General features: G+C 45.4%; 1 pseudogene; it reads right to left on the reverse strand.

Moving 5' to 3' along the window:
• Nucleotides 1–586: 586 nt before the first annotated feature.
• LOC144820820 (28S ribosomal RNA) lies at nt 587–1,603 on the reverse strand (annotated as a pseudogene).
• Nucleotides 1,604–23,469: the final 21,866 nt, after the last annotated feature.

Genomic DNA, 23,469 nt, shown 5'->3' on the forward strand with positions numbered 1-23,469 from the left:
ATTTTTCTTGACTATTAAGCCCACGTAGTGGGGGCTTACAGAAGTTTGGGGAAGGACAAAAGTTGGAGTTAACCCAGACGCCAGCCCACAGGGCCATCTGGTCACCCAGCCCGCAGAGCCATCTGGTTGCCCGGCCCGCAGGGCCATCTGGTTGCCCGGCCCGCAGGGCCTTCTGGTCGCCCGGCCCACAGGGCCATCTGGTCGCCCGGCCCGCAGGGCCATCTGGTCACGCAGCAAGGCGAACAGATGACCCGGGACGACCCGGCACACGGATGGCCTGGGAGGGTGCCATACCCAGTCACCCTTGCAGTCCAGCGGGGGTGGCCAGGCGCTCTGAGGCACCCGTTTGGGATGCTCTTTTCCCGGGGCTGCTGCTGCTCGCCTCCACGCTCGACTTGCCCGGAAGCAGCAGGAAGGGGAGGCCCAGCCGGCCCAGGCCATCTGGTCACCCTGCCAACCTGCAAGGGATGGTGGCCCCATCCCAGCACCCCAGTGGGGCAGGGACGGGGCCGGCCCGGCAGCAGAGGGACCCACTCCTGGGTGTGGTGGAGGAGGGTATCCGCGGGCGCCCATGCATGGAGAGACAAAAGCTTGGCTCAGAGGATGACTTTCAATAGATCGCAGCGAGGTAGCTGCTCTGCTACTTACGAAACCCTGACCCAGAATCAGGTCGTCTATGAATGATTTAGCTCCCGATGCCCTACGAACATGCGGTGCACTAAGGGGGATGGAGGCGGCCCCCTTCTGTCCGCGCTCTGGTCCCCAAGCGAGCGGCTCTACGCACTGGCCCCCCAAGAGAGGCCGACTATCCCAGGCCAACCGAGGCTCCACGGCACTGCGGTATCGTTACGGTTTAGGGGGGATTCTGACTTAGAGGCGTAATCCCACAGTTGGTAGCTTCGCCCCATTGGCTCCTCAGCCAAGCACATACACCAAATGTCTGAACCTGCGATTCCTCTCGTACTGAACAGGATTACTATTGCAGCAACACATCATCAGTTGTGTAAAACTAACCTGTCTCACGATGGTCTAAACCCAGCTGACGTTCCCTATTAGTGGGTGAACAAGCCAACGCTTGGTGAATTCTGCTTCACAATGATATTGAAGGTTCAAAAAGCGACGTCACTATAAACGCTTGGCCGCCACAAGCCAGTTATATCTGTGGTAACTTTTCTGACACCTCCTGCTTGAAACCCAAAAAGTCAGAAGGATCGTGAGGCCCCGCTTTCACGGTCTGTATTCATACTGAAAATCGCGATCAAGGGAGCTTTTGCCCTTCTGCTCCACAGGAGTTTTCTGTCCTCCCTTAGCTCGCATGGGACACCTGCATTATCATTTGCCAGGCGTACCACCCCAGTGAAACTCCCCACCTGCCACTGTCCCTGAAGCAGGTCGTGTTCCGCAGTCGCCGGGCGCTTGGAGCCAGAAGTGAGTGCCCCATGGGGCTCGCTCCCCTGCCTCACTGGGTAAGTGAAAAAAACTATAAGAGTAGTGGTATTTCACTGGCGGCCTGAGGGCCTCCCGCTTATCCTACACCTCTCATGTCTCTTCACAGTGCCAGACTAGAGTCACGCTCAATGGCCTTCTTTCCACGCTGATTCTGCCAAGCCTGTTTCCTTGGCTGTGGTTTTGCTAGATAGTAGGTAGGGACAGTGGGAATCTCATTCATCCAATAATGCACATCACTTAATAGATGACGAGGCATTTGGCTATCTGTACCACCTCAGGGTGGCTCATTATGGGTTATTATGCTGCCCATCAGCGTCAATTCAGTTTTGCTTCCAACAATACAACATTCTTTCGCTCTGGAGTACAGCCACGCTGTCCTCACTGGAACTGGGATCACGTATAGGCCAGAGATAATACACCCTGCAGTACTATTCCAACAATTTTAAGATTGTCTATGAACAGTCCTGAGAAATTAAAATGTGATTAGCAGGACATCAATAATCAATGTGTGATAATTATGTGTATGCGATTATTTGAGACCTATTCTTCATTGAAGACATTTCAATAAGTATGATGTACACAATTATATCTAAATTGTTATAAGCACACATTTATATAAAAAATACACATCTACAAATTGCACATCCAATAAAAAAAAGCACATCTAAAACAATTCACATCTATAAACTTTACATCTATGCTAAATCTTGTGTCAACTATAAACCTTTGTGTTAAAACATTATGCTTTATAAGGGTGACATGTGTGTTGCAAGAAAGTGTACATCTCAGTATAAGCTTGATATTCAATTGTCCATGAATACTTGGCACATTTTAAGAGTGTCCATTAAAGTAGTCAGGCAAACATTTTTCTTGAATGGGAATGACATTTGCAGACCTAAATCAGCCAGAACAACATCATTACATTGAGGGAAAATACCATGACATCAAAAGATAAAGCCATGAAATTTTACAGTGTTGCATTTTGTGAGATCTTTGATTTGCTGTGACAGATCCTGACAGTATTTCACTTTACTCTCAAACGCTAATTCAAGGGAATTCTGAGAATTTTCATAACAAATTGAAACATCAATCACTACAGCTGTACCATTTTTGGTAAACACTACATCTGGTTTTCATAGTTCTCCTTGATTATTCTTAACATGAGGTTCCCTATATACCATCCAACCACACCTTTTTGCTCTATCAATGAGCAATTCCAGAATTGTGTTATGTTTTTTTATCCTAATGTCCTTAGTTTTAGGACATGTGCCTGAAATATGAGAAATTGTTTCACAAACATCCTTAAAATACCTACATGTAGCAAGTGCACGATTTCTTCTCCTAGTGATGGTTTCTCTGGCATATAAAACATTTGCTCTTAACACCAGCGCAGCTATGTACTGGTTTTCTTTCATTTTGTTATGCTTGCTGATCCAGAAGTTTGTGGTTGGATTACTTGCTAAATATTTTATACCATCACCTTGGACAGGGAGATTTGCCCATTTCTCAAACTCTTCTTTTCTCAAATCATATGTTGCTAACAAATTCAAATCATAGCTCAGAAACCTACTGTCTAAAATGTTGAGTTTGTATGTTTAGATGATGTTATTAATTTCTTCATTCCTATCTCCTCCTGCATACATGAGGGAATGAGCTATGTTCAGTTCTGGAGCTGCCCTGAGATATAATACACTATTGACTTTATTAAGACCAATGTGCGTACATAGTTTTGGTTTACTGAGGCCCCCAAATGATGTTTTCGAATATAGGAGACCATCACATGTGTATGCAGGAAGGTGTAGAAAGTGTTTGACATACTTTTTTATTGTTTGATCCAGAACATTTAAAGTTTTTGCTTCTGTTCCCGTCAATTCCAATTTGAATGATAATTTAGGCACCAAGTACTGACACAAAATTTCTATTTTCTGCGTGGGTTTAAGTGGTAGATTATCAAGTTGCTGAGCCCAATTGACAAGAACCTCATTCATTTTGCTGTTGCTTGTATGACCAGTGTGGATCAAAGTTCAATCCGAGGTATCTCTCACTTTCTCCTGGATGGAAATTTTTAATATTTTCTTTTTCAAATTTCCATGGTTTACAGTTGTTAATCAGGATGTTCTCTTTATGTTGACTGATATAAAATCCATTTGTTTTTTTCACATTAAGTTTTAATCCTGTAGTTTTACTGAACTTTTCAATGATTTTCAGATTTGTACTCATTCCTTCCCAGGTACTGCTGAGTACTGCGATGTCATCGGCAAAGGCGAGAGCGGTTATTTGCTCAATAAGACCATCTGATCCAAATGTGAAGCCCTTGCCGTTTTTCTGAAGATCACAGATCAGAGGATCCATGGCAATGTTAAATAGTAGTGGGGATAAAGAATCACCTTGTTTGACCCCAGATTTCATTGTTATTTCAGGAGTTGCTTTGTTGTTCTTTCCCTTGAAAGATGTTGTTGAGTCAGTGTACAAGTCCTTTATTATGTCTCTGATGTATGATGGAACCCTTTGCCTTGTGAGACTCTGTATAATGTGACCATGGCTGACAGAGTTGAAGGCTTTCGATATATCTATGAACACAACTGCTAATGAGTGACTGTTTTTTCGTGCCCCCTTTATGATATTTTGCAGAAGAGTCAGATTCTCGAGACAAACTCTCACCTTCATGAAGCCTTTTTGTCTCATATTCAATTCAACAAAAAATAGGAGTCTTTTAGTTAGTATTTTTGTGAATAACTTCATGAATGCAGTACCGATAGTAATTGGACGCCAGTTACTGATTATTTTTTTAAGTTCACTAATCGGTACATTCTTGGGTATAAAAATTGATCGGTTCTTTTTCATAATTTCTGGTACCTTTCTCATCATCAACCAAGTCGATAGAATTCTGGGCAGCAGTCTTGGTTGCTTGCTGTGCACTTTATACAAGTCATTCAGACCAATCTTATCAGGCCCCACTACTTTCTTTAAATTGGAGTTCTCGAAGGCATGAGTTAATTCGAGCAGTGTTATTTCTTTACATAGATTTCTAATTTCGTAATCCTCTGGTGTCGGATCAATCGGCATAAAATTAGGATTTTTCTTGTTTTCTTTCTCAATTATGTTTTGTAAAATTGAAAAATTTCATCAGCACTGATTTGGCAAGGGGCATCTTCTGCCCGATCAGTGATAATCCTGGCAATCTTTTTTTGTCTTTTTTAAACATTGCCTGGTATTCTTTATAGCTGCCCTTTGCTTTGGCATAATTGTTCTTGTGCGTTCGATTTAGCCTTCCATTTTTGTCTTTTTTTGTTATCTTGTTCCCTACTGAGGCGTTCTGGTGCTCATCTTGAGCAGAGTTTGTAGGCTCATTATTGAGTTCACCTGCTGGTTCATTTGGTGGTCCACTTGTATGTATGTATGTATGTATTGTGCACTTATATAGCGCGGTCTGCCACCCAAAGGGTATCCTGGCGCTTTAGACGCCACTGAACCATCTACACAGACACGCTTTTAGCAAGATCTAGGGAAAAGATGAGTTTTTAAGTTTTTCTTGAAGGATGGGAGGTCCTCCAAGCTCCTCAAGAATAGAGGGAGGGAGTTCCAAAGCTTGGCGGCTGCATATCCAAAGGATCGACCCCCCATCCGAAGCCTATGGATCCTTGGAACCACGACCAGATATAATGAGGAGGAGCGTAACGGTCTCGCTGTGTAGTACCAAGAGAAGAGGTTCCATAACATGGCTGGGCCTTGGTCATGTAAAGCCTTAAAGACCAGGCAGGAAGATTTAAAAAGAATTCGCTGTTGGACTGGCAGCCAATGCAGATCTTTAAGTGCAAGGGATGAGGAGGCAGCGCGAGGCCTAGAGAGGGCTAATTTTGCGGCCATGTTTTGGATGCGCTGCAGCTTAGAGATCAAATTACCAGGAGCCCCCAGGAGCAAGGCATTACAATAATCTATCCTACTAAGGATAATGCCACGCACCACCTCTGGCCTAGCCTGAAGTGGCAACAAGGGGAGAATTTTCCGCAGAGTGCGGAGTAGCATCATGCAAGTAGAGATGGTTTTGTCAACAAAGCCGTTCAGCTGAAGGTTAGAGTTAAACATCACTCCAAGGTTACGGGCAGAATCCACCGCCACCACTTTACCCAAGGAGGAAGAAGGCCAGAAATCAGTCGGCAAAGCACGCGGGACACGGTCTGAGGAGCAGTGGAGTACCTCGGTCTTGGAACTATTAAGTTGAAGGGAGTTGTTTCTCAACCAGTTGGCCGTGGCAGCCATGCAGCGATGGAAAGTATCTGTGGACACCGCATCTTCTCCTTCAAGGGAGAATATGAGCTGGGTGTCATCGGCGTAATTGATCACTGAGATGCCAAATGATTTGATCAATTTTACCAGAGGGCACAGATACAGATTGAACAGGATGGGGCTGATCGCAGACCCCTGCGGGACGCCTTGTCCCACTCTCCTAATATCTGAGCGGAAAGGTGATAAAGCCACCACCTGATGCCTGTTCTGAAGGTACGAAATCAGCCAGTCCCTAGCCAAACCTGCTATCCCGGCCTCCTCCAGCCTATTGATAAGAATGGGATGGCTGACCGTGTCGAACGCGGCCGACAAGTCGAGCAGCACTAAAAAGGCTGCTCGACCATTGTCGACCAGAGATCGAAGGTTGTCCAACACGACCACCAGTGCCGACTCCGTACCATGAGCTGGCCGGAAGCCGAACTGGGCCATCTCCAGACAGATGTTACTTTCCAAAAAGCTGGAAAGAGACCGGGTAACAAATTTTTCCATGATCTTGACTGGGAAGGGGAGCAAGGAGATTGGCCGATAATTCGACAGACAGGTGGGGTCAAGCGTGGGCTTCTTTAGGAGAGGGGAAACCACCGCTAGCTTCCAGCTATCAGGAACCATAGCCGAGTTGAAGGACTGGAGGCAGATGGAATATAAAGGTGGAAAAAGTTCATCCTGAAAGAGTTTCCAATATTTGTGGGGAAGTGGATCCAGAGGAGAGCCCGAAGACACCCCGCTTGCTAACGGTGCTGGTGTAGGACTCATATCAGTGGTGTTTTCTGCGATATAAGTCACTACCTCATCCATCAGATCCATAGCAGCATCATGTTGCTCTACGTTTTGGGTGTACTTCTCGATTTCTGTGATTCTGTCTTCCAGTTCATCAAAGTTCTTGATTTTTTGCGCACGTTTGCGATTGATAAAGTCTCTGCGCTCTTCTGTTGTTACTTCCATTGTAACCTCTGGTTCATCACAAGAGTCATTCTCAGAAAAATGTGATGCTTGCAGTACATCTTTTGCGGATTTTTTGCTTTTATCTCTCCTATCTCTTCTTTTTTTCTGCAATTTGTTTTCTGTTTTTATTGCCAAAATGTGGGACCATCAGCACATTAATATTCCTCTTATTTTCATATACTTTTTCCAATTCTGCTAGTAGCAGTATTTCTTCCTGTGACCATAATTTTGACGGTTTGCTGCTTGCTAGAGCTGCTAGTCTAGCCTCATTTTGTGCTCTTGGATGCGCAGGCCGAGCATGTTGGGAAACACCAATTTTGGTTCCAAATCTGAGGTCACAGAAGCTGCACAGGAATGGCAGCTCTCCTTTTTGAGGTCTTACTTTACATTTGGCATAATGGCATGCAATACTGTGGTATTTGGCTTCTTTATCACATTTTGAGCAGTATGTGTTAAGATAGAAGCCTTTGTGCTTGTTGGAGACACGTTTCCTCAGTTCTTTAAAAGTTCCCAATATGTCTCCACACAAGTCACATTTATATTATTCGTTTGGGTACTCCCAATAAGTGACTTTTTTTGTCTAGTCACTTTTCTTTGTTATTACATCTTTGCTCGTATACATAGGGAAGATTTTCAAAGTTTGGTGTACCAATGTCATTCTTGGCTGAGGTGGCCACAAACTCGATGGATTTGCTGAGGTCTACTGTTGGGTCATCTTCTGCTATGGAGGGTGAACTAAGGCCTAAATAGTGATCTGAATCATTGCTGCTTGTTGCATTGTTTGAAGCGGGTGCTGGTTTGTCAAAATTCGGTGAGGAGGTGAATGATTGCTGGGAAAGACAGCACCTCCTTACGCCATCTTAACAGGGTTTTTATTCTCCTGGAACTATCCCATCTGGAATTGGGTTTGTGTGCTACGCCATTTCTCACTTTCACGCTCGCTGCCATGATAGAACCTTGTTTGGCCTATCTCTATATACTTCTCTACGCAGACTCTAGCACTCAGAGGCAGTTACCTGCGGGACAATTGGGAGGTAAAAGCCACTACAACCGAGAATAGGTTAAGATGGTCATAAATACTCCCGCGGTTTACCCGCGCTTCATTGAATTTTTTCACTTGACATTCAGAGCACTGGGCAAAAATCACATTGCGTCAACACCCGTCTCGGTCCTTTGCAATGGTTTGTTTTAATTAAACAGTCGGATTCCCCTGGTCCGCACCAGTTCTAAGTCAGCTGCTAGGCGCCAGCCGAGGCAGAACGCCAGCCTCGTGCCCCCTCAAAGGGGGCACGGGGAGAGGCGACCATCGCATGTGGGGCAATCCACAGGCAGGGCCTGCATTGCGTCCAGAGTTGCCGACACCCCGGAGGGATCCGCCTTGTCCAGCCGCGGTGCACACCCAGCCCCGCTTCGCGCCCCAGCCCGACCGACCCAGTCCTTAGAGCCAATCCTTAACCCGAAATTACGGATCAACATGCCAGAGGCTGTTCACCTTGGAGACCTGCTGCGGATATGTGTACGGCCCGGAGCGAGATTTAAACCATCTCCCGTGGATTTTCAAGGACCAGCAAGTGCTCACCGGACGCCGCCGGAACCGCAACGCTTTCCAAGGCTCGGGCCCCTCTCTCGGGGCGAACCCATTCCAGGGCGCCCTGCCCTTCACATAGAAAAGAGAACTCTCCCCGGGGCTCCTGCCGGCTTCTCCGGGATCGCTTGCGTTACCGCACTGGAAGCCGCGAGGGCATCCATCTCCACCACTCCGTGTTCGGGGATCTGAACCTGTCAGGAACCATTCTGTTAGTGCTGTAATGTGGCCTAAGCTCCGTCATGCCGGAAAGAGACACCGAGTTATTGTAAAGCCTAACTTGGTGAACTTGTGGCGTGATCTTCATTAGCTCTGGACACTATAAGATGGCCGCCGCGCTAGCAGCGCTATGCTGTCTATCTGTACATTCCGAGGTTGTAGGCATTGTGGGAAGTGCACGCGTTCTCATCTGCGCACTTCAACAAGGATTTGTCACGAAGAGCAGTTGAAGAGTTGTTCTCCGTGTTTTCAGCGAAAATGGAGTTTAAAGTACTTTTAGGGGTTAGAGTGAATTAAGGGTGTACCACTTCTGAGTACACCGAGTCTATAGTTTTGCGGTAGGAGTTCAAGGTTGCAGAATCTCGTCTTAGAGTCCGTTAGGGTTTAAACGGACATTTCTTCAGTCAGAACTTGTTCTAATTCTGGAAACGACTATCAACCTGTAAAGCAGCTTTCGCTTCACCCCCTCTTTCCATTGTTGAGTGGAGGTGTCGGAGCATAGAAGGCGGCAGGCGGCAAAACTCTCGACAACTCATCTTTCAAGTAAGACCCAGCCATTCTAGACAGCCACTGCGCTGCAGCTTTTCCCCCTTAATCCAGAGGATTGAAACTCCCTTGCGCTTACCCAATTCTTGCCTTCTCCTTTCTTCCCTCCCTTGTTCCTCTTTGCGCGCTACACCTTGGATCATCTGAGAATCGTCAGTGCAGCTTCTGCTAGCAAATTATTCGACAGTTAAATTATTCCTGAGGCAAACACCATTGGAGGAGGTAGAGACTCTTGTTAATGTCCCTTAAGGAGTAGTACAACTTGCCATTACAGACTCTAACCTTGTTTCCTTTATTCTAGAACTGAATACCTCCACTTTTTCGATATTGTGCAGTACCACAAATAGGAGAGGGGCAATACTCTGAAAACAGCTGGTAGGAATAGTTATAAATGTTAATTAAAGGTAATAGTACAGTATAGAAGGAAGTATTTATGTTCTCTTCCCCTCTGTGCATTAGGTACCTGACAGCGACTCAGTAATGCACTAGAAGATTCTAGAAGGGTTCGCAGGAGTGTCAGCTGTAGTCGAGGTGTCTCTCTTTCTGTCCACTTCCCCTTTTCCCCCCAGTTGGTGACGTTGCTTATCAAGCGGCGCTACCGGCGGGTGGGCATAGGGACTAGCGTCCATTCTGCTTCTGCGAAGACTTGGAAGGCAACTTGACAGTTTGAAGTGCCCACGTAGTTTACTCGCCCAAGCAGAATGACAGAGGGATTTAATTTAAAGGTGTTAGGAGATATGCTTGTAGGTATCCAGCGGGAAATTGGGGCAGTCAGAGAGGAGAACAAGACTTTAAAACAGGAATTGATAGCTTCTCGTCAGGAAACCATGTTACTTTCCCAAAAGGTAGACGGGCTCGCCATGGGTGATCCAGTGGGTCCATCTTCCAATTCAAGCAAGGCAACACCAGATACTGATCCTAGGACAGTAGCCCAGGTCATCCATTCAGTTTCTCCATTGATTCCGCTAGCAGCCCCAGAAAGATTTCAGGGAGACCCCCAAAAGGCTCAGTTGTTCTTGACCCAATGTTCTTTACATTTCATGTGTCGTCCCACTTTGTTTCCTGATGCCCAGTCCTGTGTGGCTTTTGTTTTGTCTTCTCTGGGAGGGGATGCTGCTAATTGGGCCATGCCTTTAGTATGCCGAGATGACCCTTTTTTGCATGATTTTGATTAGTTCAAGACAGAGTTCCTTTGCATCTTTGACAGGAGGAGAATCTCTCAGGCCACCGATAACGAATTATTAGAACTCCGACAGGGGTCAGGAGATTTAATTACTTATTTGACACAATTCAACAAATTGATTGTAGAATCCAACTGGCCAGAGGAAAAGAGAGCAGCTCTCTTTTATCGAGGATTACGAGATGACATTAAAGATTCCTTAGCACAAATTCCCAATAGACCTACGGAACTCTCTTCATTAGTGGATTTAGTTCTTGAATTGGATTTTCGTAGTGGTGAGAGGAAAGGAGAAAAGAAAAAGGAATTTCGGATGAATGTCCCACGTTTTGACAGAGCAAGATCGGATGGAGCAAAAGGCTCAGGAGTGAATTCCGAAGTAGAACCAATGCAGATTGGAGCCGTGCGAGGTCCTTTGAGCAAAGAAGAAAAGGATCAGCGGCGGCTGAAGAAATTGTGCCTTTATTGTGGTATGCCAGGGCATTTTGTAAAAGAGTGTCCTAAACTACACAAAATTCCGGTGAAGGGAAACGCCTTGAACCATCAGTAGAAGGGGTCGCTCTGATGGCGAAAGATGAGAAAACGATCCCAGATTCTCATTCGATTTTGAATACATTACAGACTTTGATCCCTCATGTGATTCTTTATGTGACCTTAAGGTTTCGGAATCAAGAAATTGCAGGAGTGGCCTTAATGCTGGATTCTGGAGCCACTGGAAATTTTTGCGACATTAAATATGCTCATCAATTGGGCCTTCGTGCAATTCACAAGGCTAAGAGTGAACCTGTGCGAGCAGTCGATGGGACAAATTTGTCATCTGGACCCATCACCAGTCACACAGAACCTTTGGAGATAATCCATTCAGATGGACATCGGGAAATGTTACAATTGTATTTAATTGATGCCCCTCAGTTTCAAATGATTCTCGGATTGCCATGGTTAACGATTCATAATCCTACTATTGATTGGGAAAATCGGACGGTCAAGATGCAATCCACCTTTTGTCAAGAACATTGCTATCAATGCGCTCCTGTGGTCATGGAACCTTCACAAGCTCAATTGCTCTCGTTTGGAGGACAGTCAATTGGAGTAGTAGATTCTACTGAAATACCAGGAGAGTATCAAGAGTTTAAAGAAGTTTTTAGTGAGCAGGAAGCTGAGCAATTACCCCCACATCGTCCTTACGATTGTGCCATTGATCTGGAACCGGGATCTGTCCTTCCATGTAGCCAAATTTACGCCCTAACTGAAATTGAGAATCAACATCTGAAGGAATATTTAGATCGCTATCTGGCCAATGGGTTTATAAGACCTTCTCAATATCCCGTTTCGTCCCCTTTGTTTTTTATCCCGAAAAAGGAAGGAGCCCTGAGGCCATGCATTGACTACCACTTCCTTTGATTTCTGTTCTTTTAGATCAAATCAAAGACGCACACATTTTTACCAAATTAGATCTTCGTGGTGCCTATCGTTTGGTCAGAATGAAAGAAGGCCATGAATGGAAGACGGCGTTCAGGACCAAGTTTGGGTTATTTGAATACAGAGTAATGCCCTTTGGGCTTTGCAACGCTCCTGCGGTGTTCCAACACTCTATCAACGATGTCATGGGAGATTTAATTGACAAGATTGCAGTCATATATTTGGATGACATTTTGATTTATTCCAAAGATCCACAAGACCATCCAGAACATGTCAGGACAGTGTTGGAACGACTCCGCTCTCATCGTCTTTACGTGAAATTGGAAAAGTGGGTTTTCAGCTCAGAAAGAGTGGAATTTTTGGGCTTTGTGCTGTCTCCTCAAGGTATCATGATGGATCCTGGAAGGGTACAAGCGGTTGAGAGTTGGCCATCTCCAAAAGATGTCAAAGAAATCCAGAGATTTTTGGGATTCGCCAATTTTTATCGGCGTTTTATATCAGGATTCTCCCAATTGATTGTTCCAATCACTCGGTTACTGAAAAAAGGGGTGAAATTCCAATGGACAACAAAGAACCGGGTTATTTAAGACCTAGCGGCGTCAGGGGACACGCCCAAAGTCTCCGAGTTCACCTGTCTTCTAAATACAGAGACACGGAATCTTCTTGGTGACGTCAAAGATCGAATTTATTGGCTGCAAACAGAAACAGAGATCCACGAAGTACAATAGCTGTATATTCGTGGGAGACTGCTCAATTTTTACAAAGCAAGCCATCCTTTTTATGCCAAAAGTCACATTCCAGACAAATACCTTACATTTACAAACAGTCCAATCACATGTATCCAAATCAGAGGTATCGCATGACGGTAAAACACACTTTCAGTTGCCCAGCCCACGATCGATCATTGGTCAAACCCAACATTCTTCATCAGGCAGGTCGATCGAACCCATCATAAAAACGGGCACCTCCTCATCGTAAACAGGTCATAAAGAAAGGAGCAGAGACAGGTGTGAGTAAGATAAGACATAGTTGTGTGCAATAACGTGTTTATGATCTCCTGTGCCTTGATCCTCAATCTCGATCAGCTACTGGGAAAGGAACTGGCCTAACAAGTTCGGCTTCAGGCAAGAGGGTCGTTCGCTCGGGTCATTCAGAAGTCAGCTAAAGTGTACGTGCGCTAAAGACTCGTTTAGTCGAAGTCATCAGCCTATGTGAGGGCAACCACAAAATGGCTGCCGTACACAAAATGGAACCCAAGGGCACAGAACGAATCCCTAAATTCGTAGTGAATCCATCAGCGTAACGTGACGAAAACACTCATGCTTGCCGTACTAACTGGTTACGGTTCGCTATTACCAAATTCGTAACAGAACAATGACCTTTATGAAACAGGTTCAGGATTCGCGGAACCTCAGACCCTCCTTTTGCCCTTACATAGGCAATTAACCTACACTCACGTCAATCTGAGTCCAGGTCTATATTCATCAGATCATCAAGATGTTGCTGAAGAATAATCCTATTGCTTAGTACCTCTCTTGGGACAGGGCTCCTTGCACACGTAGTAGCACCGAGGCCACATATAGCGGGAGCGCACTGCACACAAAGACAGAACAGAAACAGAATCGCTAAATCCATCCCAATGGCCATCAGAATCTTCCATCCCCAGGTGGATAACAGTTCCCAGAACCATACCATTAACGACCACTCTCCTTTAGCCACATGTATAGAATCGGAGATCTTATATAGCTTGGAAATGGCCTGGTATACGGTCGGAGCATTGTCTGCAATAAAAACACAGCAGCTCGATTGGATCACTTTACATACCCCTCCTCTATCTGCAAGTATGACGTCTAATGCAACTCTGTTCTGGAGAGTCATAAGACGATCCGACTGGAGCTCAGCAGTCAAGTTACTAAGGGCATCGGCAGTTTCAACTACGGTGGACTCAACCACTCTCGTCAGCTGCCGGATGTTCCTGCTGTTAGCCATCAGTCCCCAAAACGGCAGAAAACCCTTCAAGAAATCTCCAAATTCTTGTCCTGCAGTATCTTCCTTACTGAAGACACTTCTAACAATTCTCGTCTTGTGGTAATCTGCCGTGGCTGTATAGGTAGGAGGCAACAGGAATGAGACAAAACATGTGCCCGAGAAGTCAGGGGGAAACCATGTGTACGCTCTATCGTAACAGATGAAATAGGTACCCTTAGCCGCTAGAAACGATGGGGAAGTCTGGGACGCAAAAACATACGTCTCCGTACAGATGCTCTTCCCTAACTGAGATCTGGGATTCTTGCCATTACCTTGCAGACAAAGATGACCCTGATGGGGTACGATCCAAATCGGAGAGGATCTTTTCGCTCGCTGGTTCTCATTCATACTAACTCCATATCCAGTCACGTTCCATCCAATATACGCTACTGTCTCATCTCTCGGGATTGTCTCATAGGAACTAACTCCTCTAATCATATCGACTATACCCTTAACTAGAGCACTATTCTTAGGATTGTCCTTCACAGAACGTAGGGGGTAGACTTCACGTGCATAGATGAACATCGTTCTGTATGCCCACACAGAACCATTGTAGCTGAATGGCAGGACCAGGTAAGGAATACCTTTACCAGTAGTATGAGGCATAAGACCACACACCCAACAGTTAGTCGTGTTCACTATTAGTTGGTGTTGGTGCAGAAGTTGAACAAAGGAGTTATTAACGAATTCCAATCTTCTAATGGATTCATGTTCAGGCAAAGGATGAAAGGAATGCGAAGAAACAGTAGAAGAAGGTATGGGCTGTGTAGTGGGTGCAAACGTCCCTTGAAAAGAGAATATAATATATCCCATCAAAAACATCATTAAACTAAATAGCATAAGAAGACACAATATTAAGAAACATTTTCTGCTCATGATTTTACACATTTTGCTCTTGAAACTCATTCTTTCAACAGGTCTCTCCATCTCGAAAAACTCCATCCTCTAACCGTGCTGTTAGCGGCTGTTGGGTGTTCCGTGCTAAGGAATGCGTCTGTCTGTCCAGGGAACGCCCTAGGACCAACCAGAACCGTTGACCTAACGTCTTCAGCTTGCACTCCAAAGACTTGACCCTGCGACCTTACAGCTGAACCCGGATGGCGGTTCGAAAAAAATAGTTCCTCGGAGGGGAGAACGCAATTTCAAAAATAGAAAAGAAAGAGCTTCATTTTATTAGTCCAGTGACTCTTGGTCGCATATTATAACGGCCTTTATCAGGCAATGTCTGGTCGCGGAATAAGAGTTCAGGCTCAGTAGTGTCCAATCGAACTGACAGTGGCACAGCTTCTTGCAGAAGATCGTCGCTTTCACGCTCAGAACTGGTCCCAATTAAATGTGCATCGCTAAAAGACAGAAAACGAGGCACAGTGTCAGTTTCTGAATCAGGAATAAGCATGGGCGGATCTAGCGGATCTCGCGTACGCGAATTTGCGGATTTACGGATTCGCAATCCGCGAAAATACGCGAACTCTCGCGGATTGGCGGATTTTCCCGTTTTTTGTGTTGGCGAGCGTTCGCGAGGATTTGTGGACAATTTCGCAATTGCGAACTTACTTTTCGGCTCGCAACGGCCGCGACTATGTTATTTCTACGTCTGGTTTATCATCACAGGTTCACAGCACCCTCTGTTTCACCACTGCCACCCTCTGGGACACCCATGCCACCCTCTGGTACATCCTCACTGCCACCCATTAGGTTTGTTTATCACTGTAGATTATGGGGGTTGAAAAAAGCAAGCACACCTCCCCTACTTCAACTGCCATGAATTAATTTGGGGTTGATTAATGTGTCAGTTATTTTGAAAGTTCCAGTCTGGCTGGCACCTGCTTCCTTCCTTATCTGTAATTTGCTTTCTGTTGCAGTGCAATTTTTTTTTCACAGGACCATTATGTTCTACTTGTAGCTATTCTATGAGCCTGCTGTTTGGGTCATAGCAGGGTCATAGAATAGTTGCAAACTCTGGAGGGGCCCCTCAGGAAGCACTAGAGTGAATGTTACTAATGTTAAGTTTGAACTTTTGCACCTGCTCATTGCTTTCAGTTTAGCAAAAATCGTTTTTTCTGCAATTTTGCGCGTTTTTTGGGGCGCGAATCCGTGCGAGATCGATTTCGGAAGCCGCGAATGCTTGCGAATACACGAATTTTTTTTTTGCGGCGTGTATGTTCGCGTGATTTTGTGCGTATTCGCAAGGCGCTTGTAGCTATACGTTTGCCAAGTTACCCTACCGGTCGTACACGGGCGCGGCCATCTTGTTTGCGTGACGTAATTCTGTTTCCGGCCGCTATGTGTAATCTCGCAAAGTGTGCTGCTCGCTAGTACAATTTCGCGCGTGCTCGCGAGGAAAATCTCGCGCGAACTTACCCACGCGGTCGTGAACGGGCGCGGCCATCTTGTTTCTCATTCATTGCTATGGTTCTGGGCATGCTTTCTGTATCCTCTCTGAATCTCTGCCATCCTTTGCTTGTTTGAAGTTTATTTGATCTATTTTACTTATTATCTATCCCTCTATTTTTCTAGCTCTATATTTTTGTGTTTTCTGCTACTTTTAGTTACTTTTAAACTACTTTTTTAAACTCTTTTCTTTTCTTCTTCACTATTCTATTTCTTCTTTATCATTTAACTTTATTTCTGCCCAGACCATGGTAAAGGGAGCCGGGAAGCACCCTGAGAAGGGGAAGGGTCCCGCACCCCGTGCCCGGCTCCCGTGCGGGCGTTTGAGGGGGGAGCAAGTGGTGCCACGGGAGATCTTTAGCGCGGAGGAGGTGGCCGCACTAATCTTCTACGTCCAGCGCCGCCTCCCCAAGACCATCCTGGGAGGAGGCAAGATCGCAACCGGCTATGGCATCCAGGAGCGCCGGAAGCGGTGGGAGAAGGTGTGCCGGGCCATGTTTAAGCTCTCTGGGGTCCGGCGCACCTATAACCAGGCCACCCACCGCTGGACGGATGTCATGGACCGGGAAAGGGACTTGCTGGACGTGCTCGGCGTAGAGGTCCCCGGGCTTGGTGAGTAGTAGTAGCTATTCATCACTACTCTGTTTTATCCGGCTCTGTTATTTGCAAATCTTTGTTCTTTACCAAGAGCAATAATGCTGCCGATTACATTGTAGGTAAATTATATTTCAAAATCTTCTATGCATTTCAGGTGCACTGCTCTCCTTCTCAGTAGCCTTGCTTGCTACTATGCTTATTTGTTTTGTATTTTGTGTTCATTTCATTGGCCTGAGAAATTATGTATGAGTGTAGTGTAAAGATAAGAACTGCGTAATGCTAGACACTAAGGGTCATATTTTCAATTACCGGCGCATCCCTGCAAAGTAGCAGGGATGCGGCAGTAATTGTGTGCCGCCATGCCACCACCACCCATTGGCCCAAAACGTCACAGAAGCCTTACGCATCTGTGCCGTAAAGGCGGAGCATTGCTGGAGTTGCGTGCCAACGATGGCGCAGCTCCAGCAATGCTCTGGGGTACCCTATCTCCCCAATGCTGCATCAAGCCGTACGTCGGCTTCAAGCAGGCGCAGGGTTTGAGTCATGCATCATTGTCCTAAAAGTGACTGATTGACATCTTGTAGATTTCCCTCAGCCACTTTTAGGATTCGTTCCTGCGCAGGAACGCCCCCTGATGGCGCAGGGCTTTACAACGTGATGCATCTCCCATAGGTGTTTTTTTTTAATATATACGCCGCACCAACACCATGGCGAGTCTTTTGTTCTGCCGCTGCGTCACAAAAGTCACGCAACAATGGAGGAAAATGAGCCGCAAGGGACTTCTAAATCAGCCCCAACAGACTGAAGTCCAGTCCTTCCTTTAGACACATGGCTATAAGAAGAAATAGTGGTGGTGGTGGGTGGATTGACAGTTTGAGTATTCACTGATCTGCAAGCAGGATGGACTTTGTCTGTCACTTCGCGTGCTGCGGACTGCTGCCTGCCAGGCCTAGGCAAACCTCTTTAGTAGTCTGTTTATTGAGTTACATAGGAACTTTCTAAGTCAACGGTCCGCAAATCAGGCAATACGAATAACGTAGTATACCACATGAGATAGATCCCGTGGAATAGTTGTCTATCTATTTGCTATTTCTCCAAAATATTTTGTTATTGTTCTTTTGAAATGTTTGATTTGGTTGACAAATCTCATCCATGTTTTCTGGTCTTTCTTTCTTTCATGTTGTACATCAGCTCCCCCCAAGGGCAAGAGGACACAGGAGGAGGAGGGTGCTGTTCAGGAGGATGCAGGCCAGGATCGGGCAGGCGAGAGCTCCTTTGCTGGCCCCAGTAAGTTTTAATTTTAATAAAGAGTACCTATTTTTTCCTAGTGTTCCTCATTCGATTTTTTCTAAATCGTCTTTGATCTTCTTGTAGACTGGATCTAAATTCTTATCCTGCCTCGGATATGACTCCCTGTGGTATTACTAGATTATTCTTATTAGTCTGTCTGTGTAGCTAACTAAGATTGGACATTTGGCAATTCCATTGGACTCCCATTCTATTCAGCAATAGCTCTATGCACTGTCTCCTTACTGACTAGATAGTGTGGCAGAGTCATTTACCTCCCGAAGTCACCGATGATTGATCCCCAATGATCATTAGATTATCCTACGCAGGACAAGAGTACGGAGTCACAGTCAAGAAGTGTCAGAGGCACTCATGCTTGCAAAAATTCCAAAACCTTTAGCTCATCCACTCTAGTCTGGAGGACCAAAAACCACAGAGTCTATTTAAGTTTAAAAGCTTTATTAAAAGTAAACACATTTATTAAAATCAACTTTGTCATAAAACTATTTAACTGAAAACGGAAAAGTGCTTAGTGCTGACGATTAATTGGACACATTTCTTGTGGTCGAGCCGAGCTCTCACCTGGTTTGAACTTGATCCTGGTCGTGTTCTTAGAAGTCAAGCTTCTGTCTGTTAGGAGAAAAAGTGGTGCGTGTTAAAAAGCAAGCATTCATCAGTTGTGCACAAAAGTGCAGCAAGACAACAGCCTTCCCTGGAAAAAGGGACATTTTTACTTTAGAGTAGACAGTCACAAATTATTACATTGTATTCTGTTTTTTTAACATTTCTTTATTACTCCTAGACCAAATATTATATAGTAGTGAGTGGTGTATTCTAACATTCTTAAATGTACTTTGTAGGTGGAACATCTGGTGGCGGGGCCAGCGCGGAGGTGGCGGTGTTGGGCGAGGAGGACTCTGGGGAGGATGCGGTGCAAGAGCCGGCGGACGGTCCTGTGAGGGTTGGCACGGTGGTGGCGGGAACAGGTAAGCTATATATTCCTTACTTATTGAGATTGAAGACTGCATAGTGTGCTTTCTGCACGGGTGTATTACAAATCAACCAGGTAGTAGCCTCCTCGAAATGTACTTCGACTTAGCTGTGAAGTTTTTGGTGAGAAGAATCCCAATAAGATCTTAGATGAACGTGATGGATGGGATGAACGAAAAGCGAAAGAAGGGTGTAAGTAAGTGGGATGCGAAATTTTATGATGGCTGGCAAAGAAGAATGATATGTGTTTGCTTGGCCCCCGAGGTGGCTGGGAAGGAAAGAATATGGTATGGTGCATGGCTGGGTCAATGATGAAGCAAGGATGGGTGGAAGGACAGCAGCCTGGGTGGGTGAAACAGAAACTCTATGTGTGCGTATACTTTCAATGAATGGATGCCTGGAGCATGGTATTATCTGACTCTTAGATAGCACATGTGTATCTAGAGAGAGTAGATGGTCGCTGGATGAACTAAGTGTTACCTTGAAGAGCATGTACCACCGCACCCGCACGTCCGTTCCAGTGTAGGGAAGGCAAGGAAAAGAAATTGTAAATTTGTCCAATACTACCATGAATAGTAGCAGTACTTTGTATTGCAACTGCAAGCACAGCATATATCCGGTTATTACGGTGGACACTCCGTACCTCTCTTAATAACTTTAGTTTAGTTGTAGTACGTCATTCATGTGTGGGTGTATCACTGTTCACTCAATATTAAGCAAAGCACCTAAAGTCATCCCATATGTCATCAAATACGTCCCATGTGAAGTGATAGATAATCAAATTATTTAGCTTCTTCATTTTCCTTTTCTAGTACTCATTTGCACTGTAGGGTGAAAGGTAAATTAATTAAGCAGTAGCCCTTGTAACAGAGTATTCTCAGTGCCACCCGTAATAGAAAAGTAATAGCTTCACCACCTGCATGTACTGGACCGGTGAAGTAACGCAAGTCTGTCTCACTCATCATGGTGTGCAACTGTTTTTCTCGGGTGCAAGTTCACTGTGCTGCCATTCTGCCGGCTTGCATAAGATAACGTACCAATTTTCCTAAACAAGAGAGAAGAAGAAGAATAAGACTGGTGTACTGTCATAGTCGACTGTAATGGAAGTCCATAGTGGTCGTAGAATTTGTTCATTAAACTACCACTAATGTTAGAGCAAGGATGCAGAAGTGGGAGGTTACATAGATACTGTCCTCAATAGTTATGTACTGTGCTTTCAATTTGCTACTTGTACTGTGACCCAACTTTCGGCTCAATCACTTTGTGTTATTAATGTTAAGGAGCATTGGTTACAGACTATGTCTTTCTTTCTTCATATAGTTGCTCCTTCCAAATCGACATCACGGAGGGAGCAGGCTCGAATGGCCCGGCAACGGAGGCTGGATGCCACTGTCGCCGAATATCGGCGGCTGGTGGCCCTGGAGGAGGAGGAGGACATGCAGTCGACCGGTGCAACCACAACATCCTCGACTGGGACAGCTGCATCCTCCTCCGTGACCCCACGGGCCGCCAGCATGCGAAGTGCTCCAGCGGTACGGAGCCGGGCTAACAAAGCCAACCGCCACCGCCAAGCAGCAGAAAGACCAGCTGCCCCCCACAGGAGCTGCAAGGCACGCCAACGCCGCCTAGGAGTCCGAATGTCCTACCTGGAGCAGGAGGTCCATAACTATAAGAACTTGGTGGAGGGCATCCGATTCGAGCTTGCCACCCTCCGCAAGGAGTATGATGCCCATGCCGCAAAATGCACCAGCACCCTCCAGTAGTGGAGTGTCCCTTGCCCTTTTTTTAGAGACTTTTGGGGGGTGGGATTTGGGAGTTGGGGGTTCTTTTTGGGACTTTTCAAAGACAATCGTTGGGGTTAGGGAGGGTCTGAGGGAGATTATTTTGTTAGGGCTACATAAATATACATTTTCAAACTTTATCTGACCATACCTGTTTTTTACTGCTTTTCAGTCTGGTGGGTGGGGGACGGGGGTGTAACAGTAAGTTTGTTTTCCTGAACAGTCGTAGGACTTTAGTAGTACTACCGTCAATCTCTCGTCTAGTCCTAATACTCCATTATACTACCTCCCACCAAACGCTTATCTTACCTGTAATTTGTGTTAGAAATTAGGGCTAGGCCCAGGGCTGGCTCCACGTGAAATGGGGATTAACGCTGGCAATCCTGGGCGGGTGAAATTTCCTCATTGCGGTGGTACTAGTGGTGTGACACAGTGGCAGTTGCATGCCTATGCAAAAAAAGAAAACGAAACCTGGTTTGTCCTTACTGTAGCATTACAACGGTTACGGTACAATCGAGAATATAGCAGGTGACAGTACACTAGAACAGTGCCACAATGTAGCCTAACAAATGGTAAAGTATTTGCTTGCAAGTATAACTAGTACTTGCGTTGAATTTATTTGACATTGGCTCCTACTACTAGAAGAAATAGTACTGAAGCTGAGTAAGTCTAGAAGATATCCTCGTATTCCTTCACCAGCCTGTTGCTATGACCGTATCCTCCCCAGCAAGTGTGTGGAATTATTGATGTCATTTTAGTCAGACATCAAGCAAAACAACACAGCCCGGGGGAAGAGGGTTAGGGTTTGGAAAATGGATGGGAATGGGGGTTTCTTTTTGGGTAGGTTTTGTTGAGAGAAGAAAAAAAAAGCACAGCCTGGACAAACAATAATTGAAGATAAAGAAATCTTTGGGTACAAACTAAAGCTAACCACATGCAGTCACACTCATAGAAGAAAACAATGGATACTGTATCTGTATTCTGTATGTTGTTGGAGTTGTCCTCCTGTTGAATTTGGTAAGTAAGTTGCATGCAGCAAACAATTCCTTTTATTAGCGGCACTCCTCCATTCCAGCTGACGCTTCGTCCATCAATGTTGGTGACCACTGACAGAAGACACCCTGTCCACTGCCTGCCTGGCGGATGTTGACTGAAACCCGGCCTGTAATTATTGAACGGAAAACAGGAAGTGCTATTACAATACCACTGATAAATAAATATAAGGTATGTACGCTGTGTGGTGCAAAAAGTCACACTTTGATTTCCCTAATAGACAGTACAATATTTTTGAAATTGCGTGCTCTGTCTGAGTCACCTTTTTAAGGATAAATAAGTATGGCCAAAATATTATAGCGGATCTTTCCCCTCAAGGTAGGTGTACTGTAAACTGTGTTTTAGAACAAAATTTGACCTTCCCAGCAATGCTCCCACCAAGACCCTTACTAAAGCCAGTCGCAAAAATGTAGAAGACCCCCAATCAGATCTCCAAAAACGATGCCTAGCAGAAAAATGGTGGCAAAACGTACTTTGAAAGTAACAGTAGGCCCAAATACACCCTTACCGACCGTGGATTGTATTCAAACCACTTGCAAGCAAGCAAAAGTATCCATAGCCAGCATCGCTCCAAGAGTGCTCTAAAACCCCAGAACTGCGTTGCAATAGAACATCCCGAAACACATGCAATCCTGCTGCTAGGGCTAACCCCAACGAACCCTAACTTACAAAAAGTGCCAAAAGGTTTTTCCTTATGGATTTTGTCCAAAACACTTAAATCCGGTATTAGACCTTCCCAGGAATGCCCCAGCCAAGACCCGCCAACCCACCCGCAAAAAAGCACGCGACAACACCCCCAAACAGCGAAAAAGCTAAATCTCATACTTACAAACAATATCTCTCGGCCTTCGGTCCAAACGCGCTGTGCAGCTAGGTCATCATCATCATAACTCCTGTTTTCCACCACGGATTTCCTGAAAAGCAAATGCAATCAAGATTAGACTGTCGCAGCAGTGCTCCCAGACCCCAAAACTCACCCACAAACACCCGGAACCCCGCCAAAGAGCACCTCAAAGGCAAGCAAGTCAGCAAAAACGGCAAGAAATTTCCACCTCATATTTGGTCCAAAACACTTTTATCCATTATTAGAGCTTCACAGCAATGGTCCCAAAGCCGTCAACTCACCCGCAAAGAAGTAGAACACCCCCACAAGTGCTGAGTCTTTCTTCATTGGGCATAATCCAGCACTCTGCTTTGAGGGAAATCGCAGTCTGGAGGAGGAGGATAGAGGAGCATGTTCTTCAGAACTTGTGAACCTGAGGAATGTAGACTGCGGCACCTTCAAATCAATAAGCAAACAAGTGAAGACAGTTCTGCTGATGGTCTTGTTTTTGGGATTAGGTGATTAAAGTTTGAATTAGATTAACTGTGCAAAACAAAGAAAGACAGACACACAGGAATAAAAGTGAATAAGGAGGAAAAAGAAAGTTATTGATTCATTGTCTCATTTTCAGGGCTCGGTGTCAGGGAATAAGAAGAAGATTTCGTCATCATACTCTGCGAATTCAGGCAGGATGAGGTCAGTGCCACCGAACAGAGAACAAATCCCCTCATCTACGTTGCCGTCCTCCTCGTCTTCATGCGGCGTGCTTTCTCGTACTTTGTAATCTGGTGGTATGAGGTGCTGATTCATCTTGATCATTGTCAGCCGCTCCACATTTTTGGGCGAGAGGCGGCTCCGTTTGGGAGTTACAATGCCACCAGCAGCACTGAAAACA

This window comes from Lissotriton helveticus, chromosome 2_1 (assembly GCF_964261635.1).
Source record: "Lissotriton helveticus chromosome 2_1, aLisHel1.1, whole genome shotgun sequence".
In the NCBI taxonomy this organism is placed as follows: domain Eukaryota; kingdom Metazoa; phylum Chordata; class Amphibia; order Caudata; family Salamandridae; genus Lissotriton; species Lissotriton helveticus.